Source organism: Halichoeres trimaculatus, unplaced genomic scaffold, assembly GCF_033239565.1.
Source record: "Halichoeres trimaculatus isolate MK-OKI-2021-1 unplaced genomic scaffold, fHalTri1.1 fHalTri1_scaffold_10, whole genome shotgun sequence".
Lineage (NCBI taxonomy): Eukaryota > Metazoa > Chordata > Actinopteri > Labriformes > Labridae > Halichoeres > Halichoeres trimaculatus.
In genome coordinates, this window is record NW_027437187.1 from 17,730,490 (window position 1) to 17,752,392 (window position 21,903).

Genomic DNA, 21,903 nt, shown 5'->3' on the forward strand with positions numbered 1-21,903 from the left:
TTAAAAAGAGACGGTTTTTAGTAATTAACTTTGGCTTATTCTTGCTGTAGGGTTTATTTCAACTATAGAATTTATAATAAGTTTATATACACAAGTTACAGTTGAATTCTTACTTGCTTTTGATGCCGTTAAACTGGCATGTAAGCATTTGACATAAACGTACATTATCGTCACTTTTCATTTGAAAAGTGCAGAAGTGTCAAATGCCCTACAGATGGAGACATATCACATATTTTCGTCGCGCTCTTCCGTTATTCCTCGAGGGAAGAAGGTCAAATTTGACAAATATCGATTTTCACACGATGTCTGTCAATTGAGGATACGTTAAAAGGCAAGTCTGGCTCAACTAAAAGTAATTAAATGATCATTTTTGTTAAGACTCTCTGAAAGCAGTCATTTTAATGTAACCCATAGCAGCTTAACCCTGTTTAGACTTGATGTTATTTCGGGAAAGTAGTATTTCTTATTTGGTCAAGTACAGATGAGTACTCTTACTTGAGCAGTTTATGAAAAAAGTTATTCGTGTCTTAAATTTTCAATCACAATCCCAAAATGCCTAAGGTTCTAAAAGTTACGTGTCTCATATTGGGATACACCGATGATATTTATTGTGATGTTTAATAAAACAATGCACACTGTTGCCCCGTTTGACAAGCTCTAATTATAGACTGTATGTAATATAGCTAATAATAATAATAATATAATAGACTACCATACTGGAGAAACTTTGGGCATTTTTCATATATTATGTATCAAACAATGCATTATCCTGCAAAAACAGGAGGAACAGACTTGATTTTCTTTGACAGAACTGATTTATCATTTAAATCTTCTCAGCTCTAGGTGGTTTACTAAAATGGGGTGGCATTAGTACAGCAGTTTGGCTGTGAAGCTGCAGGAAATTAAACACCTATACGCTAACTGGCTGTTGATAAGTAGTGACAGGCATAGAAAAGTTTCAGAATACACTCTTGACATAAATGGAGGCGGCACTTTAAACTGTTTCCTGATAGGATGCTGTCTGTTTTCCTAAGAAGTGACTTCAGAGCTGCTCTGTTATTGCTGTATATGTACAGCTGTTAAAATTTGTTTCTGGCTCATAAAGGAAAGGAGGAGGCAGGAAACAAAACACTCCCTGGGTTTGATTTCATTGTCATTTCCTCTGCTTAAACCATAGGTGATGCAAACAGCCCACCAAGCACCGCTGAAGCTGAGAACTTATTGCAGCTATGTTCCCAGTCATGGTGAGGATCCCCTGGACACTGGTCTCAGCCTGCTCCTAGGATCCCAGCTGTGGGCCTAACTGAGGATTCAGCAACACAATAAGGTGGGATAAACGCCAAACAGATGTTACTAGCCCCCGCCTCTCACTCTGTTGACCATTGATGGACAAGCCAGGCCTTTCAGACCTCTGCTGAATTTCAAAGAAGTAGTCGGGGCTTGGGTTCAGAGGTCAGCAGGATAGTTGCTGTGCTGAGGTAAAGCTGTTATACATTTTATGTAGGCTAACCATTGAAACGATGCAGCCCTGCCCTTATATACAGAAGATACAATGACAATGAGAATATTTTGTTTATGCACGTATCCTCTGCTTTTATGTGAGGTTATAAGTAATTAAAGACGGATATTTCAAAATAACAAACTACTTCTACTATTGCATGCTACACAATCATTCTGGGTTAAAAGAAATCTTGCTCAGTTACAGTAGGTATTGAGTATAGATAATTCAGAGATGTTTAGTAGTTACAAAACATACATAATGTGTAAAAATGATCTTGCCCATTAAGACCTGTGGTGAGGTTAAATAGGTTAATGATTAATTTGACTGGTCAACATCAGTATGCAAGTCCAGTCTAGTTTCCTGCTCTCCCTCTTCTATTTTCCCTCTTTCTTCCAACACAGGCACTGAGTGTCTCTGCAGCTCCATAACTCTGCATCTGGTGCTCAGCATTCAGCACACACTGCACTGGTGCTTCCACAGCACTTGTTGCTGTTTTTGCCCAGAACAGGTCAACAAGTAAATGACATGTTTCAGAGATAAAATAGATGAACATGCTGTCCCCTCACTGAGACGGAAGAAGGGGACTTTAGGCTCTTTAATTGGCTCCCAAAGGAGGGTTTTATTTATGTGTTCAGTTGTGCTCAGCATTGCCCCTTCCTGCTCCATTCCCCTTTAATTTTTTTTTCAACAGGACACACGGTTTCCACAGCAACTAGGGCTCCAATCTCCCTGGCCAGCTGCAGATTAGTTCAGCGGTGGGGGGTTGTGGTGGTCAGGGAGGGGGGTGATGATGGAAAATGGAGAGGGAGGAGAGAGAGAAGGAAGGAGGGGGGTGGGAAAAGTTTGAGGAGGGGAGAGAGGAGGGAGAAGGAGCCGCCAGCGTCAGTGAGAGATAGGAGTCTGAATGAGTGAGCGTGTCTGAGGGTAGAGAGTGAGCCGTAAACATTTTAGCCTCGAGGCTGGACTGGAGGAGGGATTTCCCTGACTTTTCTGTCTTTTTTAAACCTTTTTTCGTGCGCTTGTGGAGCCGTGTCTTTCTCTGTGTGGGAGGCACAGGCAGGGGCTATGCAAAGTGAGAGAAGTTGGAGGCAGGGGTAGGGGAGTGCAAACTGTGGAAGGGAACGAGAGAGGGGTGAAAGAAGAACTACCCTGAAGGAAAGAAACCATGCAAGTGGATGCTGTCTTCTGTGGGATCAGGTTACACAAAATGAGAAACTACTCCAGGAGCACATCATCAGGGCTCACCAAGCTCAGGAAGGTAACCTGTGTTTAATACTTTTTAAATGTTGTTGTTTTACAGCTTATTGAACACACAAAGGTTAAACTGATTTATTTTCAAACTTGAAACAACAAGTGATCTTCATTTTGAGGATCTGTCTTGATGCATGTGCATCTACTTAGGCTTTTTCATTGTATTCAGCCAAATTTACATCTGTGTGTGATTGTGTCTGTGTGCAAGTTGATGTGTCCATGTACAGAATGCCCATCTGTTGCTTGTTTAAAGCAACATGGTCATGGATGTGGTTTTGTCTGTGTTTATTTGAGTCGTATTTCATTGTGGACTGCCCTGGCTCCAGTTAAAGTATGCTAAAGTGTTGCTCAAGTAGCCGGTCTCAAACTGTCTGCACTAAGTCCATTACTGCTGCCCACAAGAGACTCACTTATCTGAGCACACGTGAGCACACACACACGCTCTCTCTATCACACACATACACACACTGAATGGCTGTCAGCTCTCATCTGCTTACAAAATGAAAACAAAGTGTAGGATGGATGGTTTGGTGACCATTTAGATTACAGTCAAACCATCACATTCCAGACCAGCTTTCTGAGCGGGGAAAAGAGAAAAGAGGAGAGGATAAGTCAGATGAGCATTCCTCACCGTGAACAAAGACACCTCTTCAAGCAGAGGTCCAGGGACTGTATTGTTGTGAGTTGGCAGGCCAGGGTAAAACCTCCCCAGGGAGGAGAGGAGTCCAGCCCCAGGTGGCTCTGAAAAGTCAACTTTCCAAAGATTGGGAATAGCCTTTTATGCAGTACCAAGACCCCACATCTCAAGCTTCCAATGTGTATCAGAAAATAGTGTATCAGAAAAAAATTAGGAGAAAAACTCTGACACGTTAAATGAATGAGAGGCAGAATGACTTTCTCAGAAAAAAAGACTGTTTCAGCCTTTAAAGGTTTAAGACAGTTTAACTTTTTATGCCCTTGTGGCCTAAGACACCAATCAACAGGAAGAAGTGGTTTTTCAAATTTGCAGTAAATGCAGTTTGTTTGGAGCTTCACACAAATTGGACAATTAGCACAAACATTGACTGCCACTGTGGCTGAAGAGACTGATACAAAACAAGTTTTTACAGTCTTTATCAGCTTGTGAGAAAATGAATAAAAAACAACCAACAGATTTTAAGAGTGTGATTGACTCAAAGCATAAAAACAAGCAGTAATGACGACTTATCAACAATGACAGTACCTGAAAACAAAACACTTTGTCATGAATCTTTGGTAATGACAAAATACTGTTTCAAGAGGTTTATGAGGATAATGATTCAAACTCTGAACTGACAAACAATCGTTTAAGATTATGACTAGTGTGTGCACCATGTGGAGTTTTGTTATGAACAATCAAAATTGTTTTTGTATTATTTTGCAGGATACACCCTTAAGGCCTTCAAAACATCTGGAAAATATTAATAACTCATAAAGTTTTTCTGATGTTTTCTTAGTGCCCGGAAACATTTTTATGAAATTTTTAGAGGCAACGTTTCCTATCTCCCATCTCAGCCGACCATATTGTAAACTGTAGGGAACAATAATCTGTTTTACTGTACTTCTCTTAACCTTTTGCTTAAAGAGACATAACTTGATCATTCTGTAAACAGCTAAACAACACATAATGTGTAGATCTTTTCAGCTTAGGCAGTAATATCAATTTCTGTGACAAACTGACATTTGATGCAAACAGTATCATCTGTTCTACATGCAAAGCCTTGCTTCACAGTTCGGGGTTTGACACGTTGATTGCAGTAAATGGATTCAGTACTGCCCATTAAAGGGGGTGTAACATTTTTTGCGGAAGCTAGTGAGTGCATTTATAATCTGGCTAACAGTGCTGTGTAAGGACAGAGTGAAGAGTTAGTTATAGCTTAAACCAGTTGTCAGGTTTTTTCTTTTTTTTTTTACATCAGTGAAAGGCTTTTTTTTGCTTAAAGCAGGATTTTTAACCATTGTAAATAGGGATGGGAATCAAAAATCAATTCCTGTTGAGAATCGATCAGAGATGGTTCAATCCATCAATATCATTAGCCTTTGTGCTTAACGATTCCCTTATCAATTCTTTACACTATGCAGAGCTGCAGAACCTTATGTCCACTAGTCTGCCGCGGCTATCTTAGCTTAGCAGATGATAATACTTTACCAATAAAACTTTGATTCAGGATTTTTATTTTGAAGTTTTACTGAAGAACTGGACTCACTATAAAATGTACAGTACTCTCTCACAGGAGATTCCCATTCACTACAGTCAACATGTTATAAATCTACAATAAACAAAATGGCGCTAGCTTGGTGCTAGCATATATGGAAAACTACTGGTATGCTAGCGGTTAGCATACATCTGTGTAACTTTGGCTTCAGAATTGAATTTCAACTTTCAGCACATATCACTGTTACTCTTTGCAAGAAATACTGAAAACCCCAAATGTCAAAATACTCACAGGAAAATAAAATAAAAGTTAGGTGCAAGCTCATGGTTGGCTTCATTACTATGGCAAGGTTCCAAACAACTTAAAATAATGCTTTAACCACTTGGAGATACTAGATGGCCTACTTCAGTCAATAATATATTACAAAACACTACATTGACATCACATAAAAGACTATTTTTACTCATTTCTGTATATTTACGTCCAGAGATATCCAGATCCAGTGACCAATTTCATATTTATTCACTTATAAACTAAATTTACTGTTGTTGACCTAGAAAACCCGTACAGCTACTTTTTTACAGATAAAATTCACAAGAGGAATTGATAAGGGAATTCATAAAGAATTGGATGGTTCAGCATAATTGATAAGAGCATTGGTATTGATAAAATCTTATCAATACCCACCCCTAAAAAAAACCTAGACAGGAAGCAGTAACATGTTGAAGTTGGTTTTATCTGATGTACCTTTCAGAGGACAGAAGTTATCTTAGCTTCTTTATTGCTTGTATTATTGTAAGAGACCTTTTGTGTACTTTGTGTGTTGGCCATGCAAAAAATGAAAGCACTCATGTCATCTACAATTATTCAATATAGAAATAGTAGTTTTATTCTTTGTCCGTTTTGGATGCTCAGTATTGGCTCTTTGTATCGTGTAAACGTCACTGTTTAAATACCACAGGACGTCTTAAAGTGTGTGCTGTTTATCTGTGTGTTCAGGTTTCCTTAATTTGAGCCAAATGCTGCCTTGTTACACGTCATACCACAGTTCATCAGCAATGTCCTCTGTGTCCAATAGGCAGTGACCCCAAAGAGATGGTTATCAATCAGCCAACATAACCCATCTCTGAAGCTTGCTTGGCAATCATTAAACCCCAAAACAGAGATCTCTGAAACATGCAATGTTCGAAAAGTGTTTATTTTAATCCCAGCTGAAGACTTAAGTTTTATTTACTGCCTCTTAAACTCAGTGTTATTTTCAAGTTGGCATAAATGAAAAGCTTCAGCAAGTTATTAGGAGTTTTACTGACCATGAATCAACATTCCTCTGCCTCCTGTCTCTGTCTTTCCTCAGGTTGTATTTACTTGACTGGGTGAGGCTGAGAGTTTATTGAATTGAGACTGGCTGACTCTCTGGCTCTGTGAGGAGAGGGTTTATAGAGCTGGTGATAAAGAGACAGGGACTGTCTGTCTGCAAGTCAGCAAGGTTGTAATAAGTGGGCTGCTATCTTGTAAAGAAGCTCTGGTGTGGAGCCATTGTGTGTGTGTGTGGGTTACCAGCATTGCTATCACACACATAATGGTCTGTCAGATTGGGTCAGTTGTTTACATCCTGCGTCCGGGGCTGAGGCTAACTGTCTGCATGACTGCTGCGCAAGACAATGTGCAATGTGGCGGAAGAGGGGGTATGTGTGACCTTTGGTGCATCACTCTGGATATTCTCACACTCAGTCATCCTCTCTGTGTGATTCATTTTACCCTCAAACACGCTCTCATTTACACTCAGAGCATCTTTTTCTAATTTCTTGTTTTTCTCTCTTCCTCCAGTTTTCTTACTTTTCATTCCAAAATATTGACACATTCATACTCATAGCATTCCCCATAAATGTCTTTCTTTTAACTCTCTCTGACTCATAAGGGCTAGCTTACTCACCAGCTAATCTGCAAAACATGCAACACATGAAGTCCTAAATCTACTTGGTGAGTGATACTTTTTTATTAGTATGCATGCTTTGTCCAGAGGAAAACTGCCCAGAAAACTCCAACACCAGATGTTTAGTATCGTGACAAGGCTGTCATCGCTCACAACTGAATCAGCCTCAATTTTTTTTTCCTCTATGAAGCTTGCTGCAGTGGAGAAATCAGTCTTGATGATTGGTATGAGTCACAGGAGAGCACATGCTCACACAGGAAAAGAGTTTAGAGCCACACTGACACTCTGGTTTAGATTTGGGGGAAGATGAGCATTAGGTGCCTGTTTTATATCCTGCCACCCAATGTATTGACCATTTAGTGCCTGCAAATGATATACACAGAACTGAACTGAAGAACATATCATATTTTTTTTGTCAGTAAGCACATGTATAGGAGTGTACCATTCTGCAACTTTGTGTGCAGATATCGAGATCTTCCTACAAATTGATGGAATGTGAAATCTTACAGAATTCATGTTTTATTTCAAGATGAAAATACTTCTCAGTGAGTTTACATCGGTTTGTTCATGATGGCTTGGAATGGGCTTTATTAAATCTACTGCAGTGAGCCCCTGTCTGTAGAGGCTGCTGTCCTCACCGCTGTATTTCTGGAGTGACATAGGGATCCAAAAGTGGCTTTGCCAATGTAAACAGTTCGATTGTATCAAGTGTAAAACAGACAGACTGGCACTGTTGACGAGGCTAAAGTAGCCTTAGCCATGTAGCTAAGGCTAGCCCTGATGTTGGCTTTGGCTGCATAGAAACAGATAGTCCAGTATGAATTTAATACACTGTCATTTCAAAACATGCACATAACCAAGGAGCAAGCTACAGTCTAAAAACATGAGGCAATGCAGAGGTGCTTACATGTCTGCTTGGAGCTGGCTCTGGAAACATGAGAAGCCTCATACAAACTAAGCAGGAAAAAAAGGCATTTTCACAGCAGAACTAAATAAGTTTACAGCCTGATACAAAAATGTCTCCCCCTCTGAATCGCTAATTTCTCTACAGCACACACTAACTCAAGCTAGCTGCAGTTTAAAAGATATTAAAGTGATGAATTTGCCCAATCAGAGGCACAGCTCAGCTGATTGACACACAGGGGCTTTATAGCCGCCTCATTTCCAGTATGGTTCCCACTTACAGTTTCCTTCAAAACTCTGTTTCAGAAACAGACAGGGGACGGGAGACGATGTCCATTTGTCATACAGTCCATGATCCTAACCATAGAACAAACAAGACAAAAATTTTTTTTTTTCATTTACATCACCATGTTGTGCTATATTGTAAATAAAGAAAAGAAACATATGCATATTATGATAAATACTGTAGGAAGCCACCATGGAGCACCAAAATTTACCATCTTACCGACTTTACAGTTTACCACCTGACGGTGTTTTACTGTTTACAATTTCACTTAGCAGACACTTTTGTCTAAAGCAACATACATCACTGAACAGTTAGGGGTAGGGATGGGTACTTTCACATTTAAAACAATATGGTACTGATGCCCTGTCCCTGGCAATCAGTATCGGTTCTACACAGTGGTACCAATTTTCAGTACATTTTTGTATGTATGTTGTAAAAATTATCAGTTTGTTTTTTTTTCAATTAAACATATTTATTCTTCAATATGTAACCTTACAATGCTACGTGTCCAGCATGGAAAATCGCCTACTCTTCCTCTCCCCCACAGTCACAAGGATGCATTTAGGTACCTAAATATGGCACCTTTGGATTTTTCATGAATCCGTACCCAGTACTTTTGACAGAATTCGGTTGGTACCTAAAAAAGTACCTAACTTGGTACCCATATCTTGTTAGGGGGTATGGTGCCTTGCTCAATGACATATTGACAGTGCTCAGCCTGATTCCCAATCTTGGTCCATGCAGGGACTTGAACCAGCAACCCTCCAGTTACAAAGCCAAGTCCATATAGACTGAGCATAAACCAGAAGGACTGGCATTAGCTTGTTTTTATGTGCAAAAAAATTGTACTGATGCACATTTTTAATGGTAAAACTTGACAAATGTTGAACAATACCTAGGCCATTGCTGCTTCACTGATGAGAGGTTGTGCCCCAATCTAGAATCTGATCACTTGATTATACAGAATATTTACATTTCTGCACTCTTTGGTCTGTCTCTTTAAGGACATATTTGGAGGCTTTTTTTTCCTTCATTCAGTTGAGCCAGGAAATGACATGAGGCAACAGGCTGAGGGTCAACATTGAGCTTGGGTTGCCAGCTGTGAAGACTGTACCTCCATGCTGGGGTTTTGTGAAAAAATGCTGAGCTGAAAACGTGCCCAGTGGGTCAGATTTATATGCTTTTGTTCAAAGTCCACACTTGAAAGAAAGTTGTTGATGTACATTAAAGCACTTGTAGATGCAGACTGATACCCAACAGTTTTTAACATGTGCTTGTGTTTGTGTTAGCATATGTTTGTGTGTGGTAGTGGTTGCAGCCTGTGACATCTGTCCTCTCTATTCTTCTCTGCCCAGTGGAGTGACAGCAGGGCTTTAGGAGGTTACAGCCCCTTCACCCCTCCTCTTACAGGAACTTGCTTTTGACAGGCACTCTGCAGGTCGGCCTGCAACTTTAAGACCCCACCGGGTCAATCTCCTGCCATCCCCAAGCTGCTGTTGTTGCCACAGAGACAACCTCAGAAAGAATGTGTCCTGTGGTGATGGTGAAAGAATTCCTCTTGTTTCAAAGCTATGGGGATGGGGGGGATTCTCTGTGCTGATGGTAGATGACCATGGATTTAAGCCATGGTGGAAAATGGGCCTCACTCTCAAACACACATGCATGGATAATACATACAACCCTGTCCTTTCAGGAGTCAAAACAACACATAAAGATACATAAATGCATAGATAATGCATACCATCACACTGGGTATCAGAGGCATCTGGCAGCTTACCATGACCTTTTCATTGGATCCACCTTTAACCTTGACTCACTCACACATTTTGATGCAAACTCTTCCTCTTACATGTCGCTTCCAAGCTGTTGCTCTGTCTGGCAGTTTCTTTCTGCTGAGCATCTACGCTAAGAAAATACTGTGATTCTTAAAAGGACACAAAGCCTGTATCCTCGACCTCCTGTGATGTTTCACAGGCTGAAAGGCTGGATTTTTTCGCAGCTGCAAAGGGTCTCAAATATGATGCAGCTACAGTTTCATGACAGAGTGCAAGATGTGGGCTGAGCGCAAAGTGATGCTAAAGAAGACCATCCAAAAGCCCACTTTTTCCAGCTTGGTTTGGCTCTGCAGCTTGTGCCCACACTTGGAACGTGCTGCAGTGGCGTTGACTGAGAGCAAACATATGCAGGCGGACTCAGACACAGACATGGAAATAAAGATCAGAACACAGACCAAGGATACAAACACGTGGCCGCACATACTTCAAAAGAACATACTGTTGGTGGAGTTGAACATGCGTTTAACATTTCCTTAACTTCCTCCCATCTTGGAAAAAAGCTCATATGAACCAAAGGCTGCTGCCTGGAAAATAATCTGTCCATCTGGGTTCAAAGTAACCCCAGTGCAGCCTTGCAGTTCAGTGATTTAGGCTTTGGTTGCCATGTTTTAACGCAGATTCCAAACAAAGTGGAAAGACTAGTGTATGCTGTGTAGGTTTGGTCATGTGTGTACTATTTATTATGAAAAACCATTCAGTGCAGCGACCTTCAAATGATCTCAGGGTTTCAGTCTACTTCTTTAATGCTTTCTCTCTTGTCTTCTCTTGTCTTCCCTTCTCTGGCAGCAATGGCTGAGAATGAGAGGAATTTTGTTTACCTGTTAATTAAGGGATTCATTCTATAATGAGAATTAAACAACGTCTGGAGGTTCAACCACGTGTAACAACTTAATGAGTAGATACTGCAGACAGTGCAGACACAGAGGAGCTTTGATCACACCAAATCATTGCTAAACACTGAGAGGGGTTCTTAAGAGGGGAAAGCAGTAGTTATGTCATTGTCTGTCTTCAGCGTAATGATGCTGACATTGTATCATCCTTTATATAAAGTCAGATTGCGTCTGTGGCTGAGCCTGTTGTCACCCAGGAGTGTGGCCTGCATTAGCAGAGCTAGCACCAGCACTTCTCTTGTTGTGCATTGCTCTGGTCATATGGTGAGTAGCATTGTTTTTTTTTCTGACTGACACAAAGCAATTTGTTATTTTTTGGTACATTTTTTCCTACAGTTCACTTAGGCTGTTACAACCTCCTTTATTCTGCTCAGTTTTTTCTTCCACTGGCGGTCTTGGCCCAGACCTGCAATTGTTGGTCAGAGGGTGTGTAGAGGTCAAAATAGTCGACCCTGACTCTGACTCTGGAGTTTACACTCCGGAAGAGCACTTTCCCAAGCTCTCGCCTCGCTCAGCTCTTCTGGGAACTGGCAGATGAGTTTAAAAAAAAAATCTGTTTCTGTACAGGCATGCTGAGGATCTGAAGAGAGGGGGTGGGATGAGGAAGCTCTGGTGGGAATTCTCAAGTATATCCATGAAAATGTAAAGGAGGGGGGAAAACAGGAAGGAGTCGGAAAGAAGAGGATTTGGCATTGTGGATCAGTTCAGAGACTGTGGTGTGGAGTAGAAATTTGATCCAGGGCCCAGAGAATAATGTTAGTGTGCTGTAGAAGCCAGGTTATTGTTGAAGGGATCTGTATGCCGGCTGTACTGGCTGAGCTTGTTTTAAAGAGGGAAGGTTTTACCATTAGGCTTTAAAATCTCACATTGTGTCAGCACAATGTAATAACAGGTAGATGATAAACACTGCTCGCTGTTTTTCCACTGTGAGTATCATGTGACACTTCCTGATCCGTCTCTTAAATCCAGGTCTTTTGGGTGTTGTTAACAGCAGAGACAGGTATTGTCTGAGGTGTAAGACATGTCTGAAACAGGGTACAGCTACTATCGCAGGTGACAGGGTTGTGTGTCTGTCATCTTTATAAACCTCACCCCTTTAGTTTCATTACTGCCCTCTAAACAGGAAAGTGCACTGCCAGGAAGAACTTCATAGCATCTTTTGTTTGCTGAGCTTCCCTGTCAGCAGTCTTACTTACCCTGCTGTTGGTAGTTCATGTTAGCTGCAACCACGGTGCGCTTACAAGATGAGGTGGTGACATACTCTAATTTCTCTCAGGAGAGCAAAATACTGAAACATTTACAGAGGTAATAAGCTGTAAAGGTTCAGATTTGCTTTAGCTCCACCATGAATCAGTTTTTATTTTCTTGGAATCTTGTTCCAGATAACATCTCAAAAAGCCTTTGCATAGATAGAGCAGTGCTCCGAGCTACCTTTCTTTTGCCATGTGAATGAGAAAGATATGGATCCTCCGAAAGCGGTGACACCACATCCCCGTTCACACCAGTGAATAGCCATGAACAAGAAGGAGGATAACAACAATGGCAGACTGCCGAGCTGTGTTTGTGGTGCTGAGTTTTTCAACACTTCCCTCAACAAAGCCAAGTTTTTTGAGCATGTGGTCACCGATCGCCAAAGTCTTGTTGCTTGTTGTTACTCTTTGCTGAGGAACAGCTAGATGTACAGAAGCAATGGTGTTCTTTGGTGGTGTTTTATTCAAAAGTTATTCTGCCAATTACTGACCTGTAGGGATGGGTACCTTTCACATTTGAAACGATACGGTACCGGTACTAAACGGTACCAATTTTCAGTACTTTTTTGTGTTTATGTGGTAAATAATATCAATTTGTTTTATGATAAAATATATATATTTTTCAGTTTAACATATTTGTTCATTATAAAACCTTGCAATGCTGTGTTCATGTTCAGCATGGAGGCAATTGCCTACTCTTCCACTCCCTCAAGGTCACAAGGATGGGATTAGGTACCTAAACATGGTACCTTTTGATTTTACGTGAATTGGTACCCGGTAATTTTGACAGAATTTAGTCGGTACCTATAAAAGTACCTAATTTGATACCCATCCCTACTGACTTGGCATCAATATTTGAGTTTTTACCTGTTGGGTTTGTTTTCTTGGTCTTTCACAATTCCCCACGGTTGTAATACTTGACTTGAGGAAGTGTCGTGAGAGTTGATATCTACGGAAGTTTCCTTCAATAATCCAGTCAATGTGTTTGCTTTACAAACAGAATGGTGGATAAACTTAGCTCAGTAGGAAACATAGTTTTGCAGAAGATAGCAGTGTTCAGTCTTCAAAACAATATTACATTTCAAGTAGGGCAGGCTGAAAAAACAACTCCTAATTGAAATATTTGTTTGTAAAACTAGTTACTCATGATAGTTTGGCTGTAAGGTAAAAAGGGCTTCTACTTTGTAAAACAGGAAGCTAAAAATGCAACAAGTTGATGCTACCTAGGTTTTCAGCCTGGTTGTGTCACATCCTATGGTTACAGATAAGGCTTCAGAATCTGCCCCCTGTGTAAAAACACGACAGACAGCCTAACTTCATAGAGGCGGGTGAAGCTTGCAGAGATTTGAAACATCTTTCAGGCAGTCATTTTGTGGGACAAATGAAAAGCTTTGGAAGTAAAGTTGTGTGAGAGGAAATCTTACACTCTGCTTGTTTTCGTACTATCTAACCCCTGGCCAGTTCTCAGTATTAGGTGTGACTGGTGGATTGTCGTTATTGGAAAGTCAGAAAGGCTCCTGATTCCTCTGTTGAATATATGGTTTCAGATGCTTTGGAACGATCCAACAAGAAATTTCCTTTCAAAGCACACAGAGACTTTTAGTATCCAGAATCTTAAGATGTTGGCCGCAGCTTGAGAAGTGATCCAGCTCCAAATGTACCAAATGTGGATCTTTGTATTTTGCAGAAGCAGTGTTGGATGGAGCTGCAGAAGTTGAAAAGCGGGCCATGGGATGAGTTGGCATTGGCACTGGTCTGTGTTGCCAGTGGTGTAATTGGGAGCAGACTACTGATGACTCAGGAGCTCTGCTGATGGACGCTCTCTGTATTTGGGGAGGAGGGACTGACAAATCTGTGGGAGGGAGTTGAAGGACAGATGCTCTGACTCTGCAATGAGTTGTAACATGACACCCTTTCCCAGATGGGGGGATAGAGCGAGATTTGTTTGCTCTGCCTCCAAGATGGATTAATACTCCTCCTTCTCTTCTTTTTCTCCTCTTGTTGGGTTGATCTTTTTCTCTTTTTTCTCTTCCCATCACTGTGCTAGCTGAGGCCTCTTTGTGTTTCTTGGCCATAGGTGAAAAACCTCCATGAGAAGGAGGAATGTCTTTATAATCCTATTTTCCACCAGGTCAGTCCATTTTTTTTCTTTCTCAAGAGCGAAGAGTGTCAAAAGCTGGCCTTTCAAATTTCTATTTTGAGAAGAGCTTATCACTTTGAAGACTTATGTGCATCATTAGCCTGTAAGCTGCTTCATTTGGAGTCAGCAGAACATAAAGGGGAAACCACAAACTCCAAAGGGAAAAGAGACCTTCCCCAATAAAAGCCTGTGGTTTAACGGTTACAGGATGGTCATTTACAAACTCTGACAGGTGGAACAAGTGAGTGGGACTTTTAGGAGGATTTTGCTGAGTTTGTCTTGATTTTCCTTCCGTTTGCTTCCATTCTGACCCCGTGGTGGTCAACTTTGTCCCATTTATCATCAGCAAACTCAAGTTCCTTTTGCACAAGGCAAGTTAGCAAGAAAGGAAACTGACTGTGCTTTTCAACTTCATCCCAGGTGACACCAAGGTTAGCTCTGCTGCTTTTAACTTTAAGTTACGTCATATTTCCGGTGTGCTCATGCACACAAATTCAAAGGTAAAAATAACCAATGCTGTAATACATAAGAATCCTCCCAGATTGTGCAGCATTGTGTCCCTTAATTACATCCTTTGTTGCTTTCTCTGCGGCTCCCATGATAATTACCATTTGTTTAGACATTTTTTGAGGTAATAATGTAGCTCATTCTTCCAGCTCTCAGGGGTTTAGACTGTAGACACACAGGCCGTCAGAAGTCTTGGTCACAAACTACAACCACAATAACAAGAAATGCTTTATGTGTGGTGTTAGGAATACAACAATGGCTCTTCATGTTATATTTAGAGTGGATTGATAAGCAAAAATACATGCAGGGAGAAATTGATTGTTTGTGGTATCCCTCCGTCAGTTCCGGTCTGGTTCTGTGGCTAGCCCAGTTTCAATGCTGTCTCACGTCCATCCTCTTGGAACAATGGAGGGAGCAGGGGGAGAGTGGAAGGGGCAAGAGGACAGCACAGCAGGGCAGGCGGACTATCTGGAGAGTGGGATGGCTTCTGCAAGCGCTCACTCTGTGTCATGCTTCTTTTTTTGGCCCCAATAGCCCAATCCTGAAAGGCAACCTTACCACTGTACATCACAAAGGCCAGGTCTATTCGTGGAAGATTTTGCAGGTTACTCAAACATGAATAGATGAGAGTGGAGTGGTCATGGTGTGCAGGAAAAGTTGCTAAATCAGACGTGAGTGTGTCTAGCTCACAAGCTTGTAACTGACTCTCTGGCCAGCAAAAGCAAGCATGTGGTGATACATGCAGAGATACAGGCACACATAGTCAGAGTTGGCCTGCTTGGCTCATGTCCAAGGCCCTGCTATGAAATCAGCTTGGGAAAGCAGCAGGGGCCCTGAACAGGACACAGAGACAGAAACAGAGAGAGAAGAAGAGAGGGAGACTGTCAAGCCCAGATAAAATTCCACTGTTTATTTGCCTGACCCTGTCCTTCCCTCCCCATTTCCATACATCTCTTCCTTCACCAAAAACCCTTCCTTTGCATCTTAATTAGGAATTATAAAATAACAGCACTGGAAAACATCCTAGTATCACTTTAAAAATACTCATCTAGCAACCCAAGAGTATTCAAAACAAGATTGGAGGTAAATCAATGGTCTCTGCTGCAAACCTGCAAAGGTATAGGTGGGGTACGGTTTACAATACAAGACAGAAATCCAACCCTTCGCTTTCAAACTGTGTGACTGCAAGACAGACAATGAAAGAGGGAAATGAAAGAGTAGGGGGGCACTGAAGGGAAAAAAAAGCCAAGTTTGCCATTCCAGAAAGAGCTGGCTAAATGTGCAGTGGTCCGTTAAATTGTTTGCAGGCAGAGACTTTGGCACATGCTATAAAAAACCACATCATGTAGGGTTTAGGGTTCAAAACCCACCATGAGTACAACAAGAGGAACAAGAAAATAAATTATCTTTTTAATTTTTTTTGGCAGTATATAATTTCCATTAAAGCTGTAAGGGTCTACCCCCAGTTTCATGTAAAACCTCACTCATGAGGACGACTAGTGATTTAGCGGCTGCCTCCTTTTGGGCGATCCTTGTTATTTTCATGACTTCATGTCCCGATAACTGTGAAATGAAAGCGTAGGCTGTAAGAGACTTTTCCCTTTTTAGGTATCTTTAAATGAAAGTGAGGGATGGAGCAGTTTTGGGAAGAACAAGCACAGGACGGTGATGTCATGGTGTTTCTGTAAGGCAGGACAGAGGGATGGAGGGACACAGGGATAGATGGGAGGGAGAAATCTTTATGAGAAGCAGCTGTTGGGGAGAGGCGGGCAGGCAGGCTTCCAGAGCACTAGCAGCAGCCTGCCAACAGCTTGCTGACAACAGCGCAGAGGCCTGATAAAGCTGGCTATGAACACCACCCGCACACAGTGATAACACTAATATTCAAACTCAGAACATAACCAAGACTTGGTTGAGGTAAAACTGGAGTTAACACGCCCAAAAAAGATTGACAGACCAGCTCAATGAATACCTGTGTTAATACTGCAATTTGGGGACTTTGAGTGAAAGAAATATGACATTTCTTATTTTATCACAGACCTGTTCACAGAGTTAGCATCCACCAGCTTATAACTGACACAGCTTGGAAAAAATGACTGGTTGAACAACATGTGGTGTGCATGCACAAATGTGTGTCATAATGTTGCCATTGACTCCCTGGCTGGTTTGATGACTTATCCAACTGTGACTAACAAACTGTACATATGTGTGCCAAATTTTCAAGACCCTTCGAGGCATTCACAACCTTATTACCAGAGAGTTGTCAATGAATACAGAGTTTTCCCAATAGTTTTTGATTGTTGGAGTTTGGGGTTGATGTAGCGACTGTAGGTTGTGTTTTCAGATAGGAGCCAGAAGAGTTAACAGACTGTAAAGCCATGACACTTAGCACTCAACCTCTTCTGATTAGCTGCAGCATAAGTCATGCATCACCATCTAAGCAGAGCAAAGAGGGAACAGGAAGAGGGAATGTGACAAAGAATGACACAAGAATCATTGAACTTATCATAGTGTGATCGTCAACACAAGAATCAGCCTTACATTAGAATGTTACTCACATGTCTTGACTAGCGCAATACATTGGAAGCCAACGAGGCAGTCGGTGGGAGGAGCCTAAAGATGCAGGTCAGTCCAATGAACTTGTCTTACAGAAAAGGTCCAAATGTCCAAAGTAAGGTTTTGACTGAAAATAGAAAAGGTACTATTTAGATTATTCAACTTACTCATATTAAAAATGTTATTTTATGTACATTTTACTGTTATACCTTTATTCGGCACAATGTGCTAGGGATGCACGATATTATCGGCACAATATCGGTATCGGCTGATAAAAGCTTAAAAACACGTTTATCGGTATCCGCAGATATGAAAATTTCTGCCGATAGGCACAGCCGATAAGGTGCTATTCAGTTAGGATTATTATTATTTTCCATCTGAAAAATAAGCCCCTTAAATAAAATGTAGCACTTCATTTATTTGCACCGCAGAGCTCTGTGTCTGTCACCAGGTTGTTACAGTAGCTCTAAACTAATCAAATGCAACTTGGTCATGTTAAAAAATGCATTGTACATTTAAAGTTCATGTGATCTAAAGAAAATATTTTTCTGTATTTCAATACTGAATGTCTTGAGTTTGAAAAATAATACATTTCTTATGGTAAAATCAAATGTTTTTTGTCTTGTTTTATGTGTGTTTCTTAAACAAATAAGACTGTCACAATAAGAGTAACATATAAATTCCAGTACAGGATAGACTTAGCTTTCTTTACAGTGAAAAAAACAAACAAACTTGTGATTATCGGTATCGGTATCGGTTTCGGCCAAAAGGGGTTTCGATATATCGGCATATCGGATGTCGGCAAAAATCCAATATCCTGCATCCCTACAATGTGCCCACAGCACCAAGATAAATTCCTAGTGTGTATACTTTGAATTAAGCCTTAATTGTGATTGTGGCTGTAACATCATCTCCTGAACTACCTGGGATGTAGCTTCTCTTCCTTGAAGTCCTCTTAACCTGGCTGTTTGTCAGCTGCCTGGTCCTTTTTAACTTTGTTGTTTCACTTGTTAAAAAGTCATGATTCCTCCAGGCCAGGGAACCTCAAACTTGTGGCATGGAGGGCCAAGAGGCTGCAGGTTTTCTTTCCAACCAAAAACTCCACCGGCTGATTTTACTGATTAGTCCCTGCTTTCTGCTTGAAGGTGAAGTAATCAGTAAAATCAGCTGGTGGAGTTTTTGGTTGGAAAGAAAACCTGCAGCCTCTTGGCCCTCCATGGCATGACTGCTCTAGGCTGAATCCTCTTTGTGCATGTTAAATGTCTGTGTTCAGCCCAAGTAGCAACCACTAGCTAAGAGCTGCGGTTCTGATTGATAGTCCACTTGAGGAAGTATCAAAGCCGCTTACACACTGATTTTTACATTTTTACAGCAAAGATAACCATGCTTAAAGCCTGGTACAAAAAAGACTTCAGTCTGAATGGCTTATTTCTCTGTTGTGCACAAGGAGTATAATCTTTTGTAAGTCAACGGTTAAGAAGAGTTATGAGTGGCAATCAGAGTCACAGCTCACCTGACATGCAAGCACCATGTAGCTGTTAGCAAAGAGGCTAAAACCCACCTCTCTACATCACACTACCTCAACAGAAGCTGGGGTTGAGTTTAACTTTTCTGAAAAGGCCCCTGACAACGACAGGCTTCAAAACTTAGGGTGACACCACAGACACTATGTCCAAACATTACACATTGTTTCGCTCTTAAGAGAACTAGGTTTTAGCAACACTGCAGTTCACTTCAGTATGACATGGAGAAGTACTTTAATTCTGGCTCTTTTTCACATCTTTTATAACATCAGCACCTTACTGCTCTAAAGATCTAACCTAGCTCATACGATGTTGACAAAGTGGAGACTTCTATTTAATTTCTAGGTGAAAGACACAGACAGTTGGTAAAACTGATAAATGTCAATTGGTGTAACCAATGTTTCACAGAAAAAATCTGCAAAAAAGTTACTATTAATATGATTTGATTACGGCACACTGACTTGCTCAGGACAACAACAACAATAATATCAAGCTTAGAAATGAAATATTTTAAATACATACATACTTGAAATGCTTTCATAGTTACACCATTTGTCAGTCTAATGGGAAATGTATTATAGAAATGTCATATAAAATACTGTGACACCAACAGAAATGCAAACTACACATTAAACAATCATCTAGCTTAGTGTTTTAACAAGTTTAAAGCATATCTTTGATACCAACACTTTTTTGTCACTGTCCCTTCTTTGGGAAGCTGTCAGCAGGCGGAACAGATTTTAGGAAAGACATACAGGATAACTTAACAATTGACCATGTGGGGAGATGACAGGTTAGCCAGGCTTAGTACTTTGTCTCTGCTGCTTTTCTTTAGGGATTTAAAAACTTCTCAAGACCTGTTTTCTGGTAATTCAAAGACGTATTTCAGGTAAAATAACCAAAGCTGGCTTTGCTCAGTTTCAGATGAGACTTCAAGTATCCTTTCATCTCTTTCATCGAACACCATGTTTCAGCAATCAACAACAGTTCTGCCTCTCAGTGGCATTTTTAAGAACATGTTTATAGAAACCAGTCCATGGCCAGATACCCAGAGTCCATCCGCTGATAGGGATCTTCTGCAGAGTTTGTTATGCAACTGATGCTCAGCTCTGATGCCCTGGGTCTGACCTCCACAGCAGCTATCTGTATCTAGCAAAGCCTCGGAGTTATTTAGGATTGTGTGCTGTTCCCTGAACATGGTTTTCCCCCTCAGGGACAAGAAAAGAGGTGATCCATCATGGAAGTGTGTAATGGTTTTTATCTAAAGTTAAATAAGTAAACACTTAAAATACTCAAAAAGCATATACAAATACATCTAAAACTTTAAGATCTTTTGCAAGACTTCTGAAAATATGTACTAAATATTTTTTGAAGGTTTTATTTTAACAAAAATATCTGAAATGTTTTGAGTAAATTTGACTTCTACACACTTTTCTTGGACTTCGTCTTCACCCATCTACTGATTACAAAAACAAAACCACTTCCACTTCCTCTGCCACAGGGTCCACAGTCTGTCACACCTCACAGGGCTCAGGCTGGAGGAGGGGGGGCAGGGCAAGTTGAGGTCTTTCAGGTCGCAGTTTCCCGTGATGTTTTTATTAGAGTCAGCAGATGGCTTCCCTCAGCCTCCACATTGTTATGGTGGCCATCTTGCTCTGAGGGTCAGGGTTAACAATAGTTGCCAATAGCTGTAGGAGACAAAAGCCTTTGCTGCTCCCGAAAAGAGTTTCCTCAGTAACCGAATGTTGTAAAACTGGCAGCGATGTCAAATTTACAGCTTTTACGAGAGGCAAAAACACACTACTGTTAGTCAGGTTCAGGCTCGGGCTGGAAGCACAGCTCTCTGCATGCGTGAGTCAAGTTTGAGAAATGTTTGAGCCAAATAAGTCAGAATGGTGTGAAAATATCAAATGGCCTTTTAAGGCGCTAAAATCGAAGCTTTCTGCTTTGGCTTTAGGATTCCAAACAGTAGAGAGGGACAGCCTGAAAGCACACACTGTTCTCATAGTGCAACAGTACACTTTTATTGTTCTTTACAAGATCCACTTTCCTCTCTAGTTTTGACAACCCCTGTCCTCCCATCCCCCCCTCCTCTTTAATATACTCCTCCTTCACATCTCCCATCATCCCTCTCCCCCTGTGATATGCAACACCCTTCAAAACCAAGAGAAATGTGACTGTAAAACTAGAAGGCTCTATACATTCTTTATGGTCCCCCTTGTCTACCCCCTCCCTCTTTTCCATGCAGGATTTCTGGCCTTCATTTCTGTTTTGGGTTTTAGTAAGTAGAAAAGAATCAGGAGGGGGGAGGAAGGAAAAAAAATTGGTTGATGTTTCCCCTCAAACATGTGACCTCTGCTCGCCTCACAGCTGAAAATGATTTAGCCCTACAGGCCAGTGGATGGCTGACGCAAACAGCCCCCCACCACCTCAACCTCCTCCTCCTCCATCTTCTCCTCTTTCTGGGGGGGGCTAGGCCTTGGACTAAGGGGGGTGTAAGTTGAGCTGAGAGCAAAAGTAGAGACAAAAAGTTCAGCATACTGTACTTTTTGTCTACTTGCTAGACAAAACTTTTCCGCCCAGTGTCCATTTGTTCGTTCATCCTGCAGGAGAAAAAAGTCCAGGCCTAGAATCATTCCAAAACACTGGACCCAAAGGGCCAATTATGTTGTTAGCTAGCGGAAGAGTTCAGCTATGTAGCTGCAAAGGTTTACGTAATCTACCAAAATTTTGCCTTTCTTTTTTTTTCAAAGTGCCGCTATGCCAGCTAGGACAACAATTTGTGGAATTTGGCTGAGTTAGGCTGAGATTTTCTGCTTACTCTGAGGGCAAAGAAGAAAAGTGTCAGCGTTAGCTAATGCATGTTTATGTGCTGAGAAATGAGGGGGGGCTTGGGCTGAGCAGTGCTCAGGAAATGTTTAACGGCCTACGGATACCCTAAAGTATCCCAGCACATCTGGTTGAACTCACATATGGTCATACATACATACATAAGTTGGTCTGGAGTTGGGGATGTTTGGCAGGATGTGTTGAATGTGTTCCTACATGAGGCTTTATGTGTGGTGTGCAGCTTTGTAGCAAAGCATGTATCAGTGTTGGTGAGACTTCAGAGTAAATGTGTGAACACTGACTGTGAAGGGTGAGCCTTTCCTTT

At 41.1% G+C, this 21,903-nt stretch overlaps 1 protein-coding gene across 1 annotated transcript in view; it reads left to right on the forward strand.

Moving 5' to 3' along the window:
- The first annotated feature begins 2,359 nt into the window (after window positions 1-2,359).
- Window positions 2,360-21,903, forward strand: part of LOC141796916 (DENN domain-containing protein 2A) — a 39,249-nt gene continuing 19,705 nt past the window's right edge. The window contains exon 1 of the mRNA XM_074678248.1: window positions 2,360-2,759. The gene's annotated coding sequence lies outside the window, so the exon portion shown is untranslated. The remainder of the gene's footprint in view (window positions 2,760-21,903) is intronic.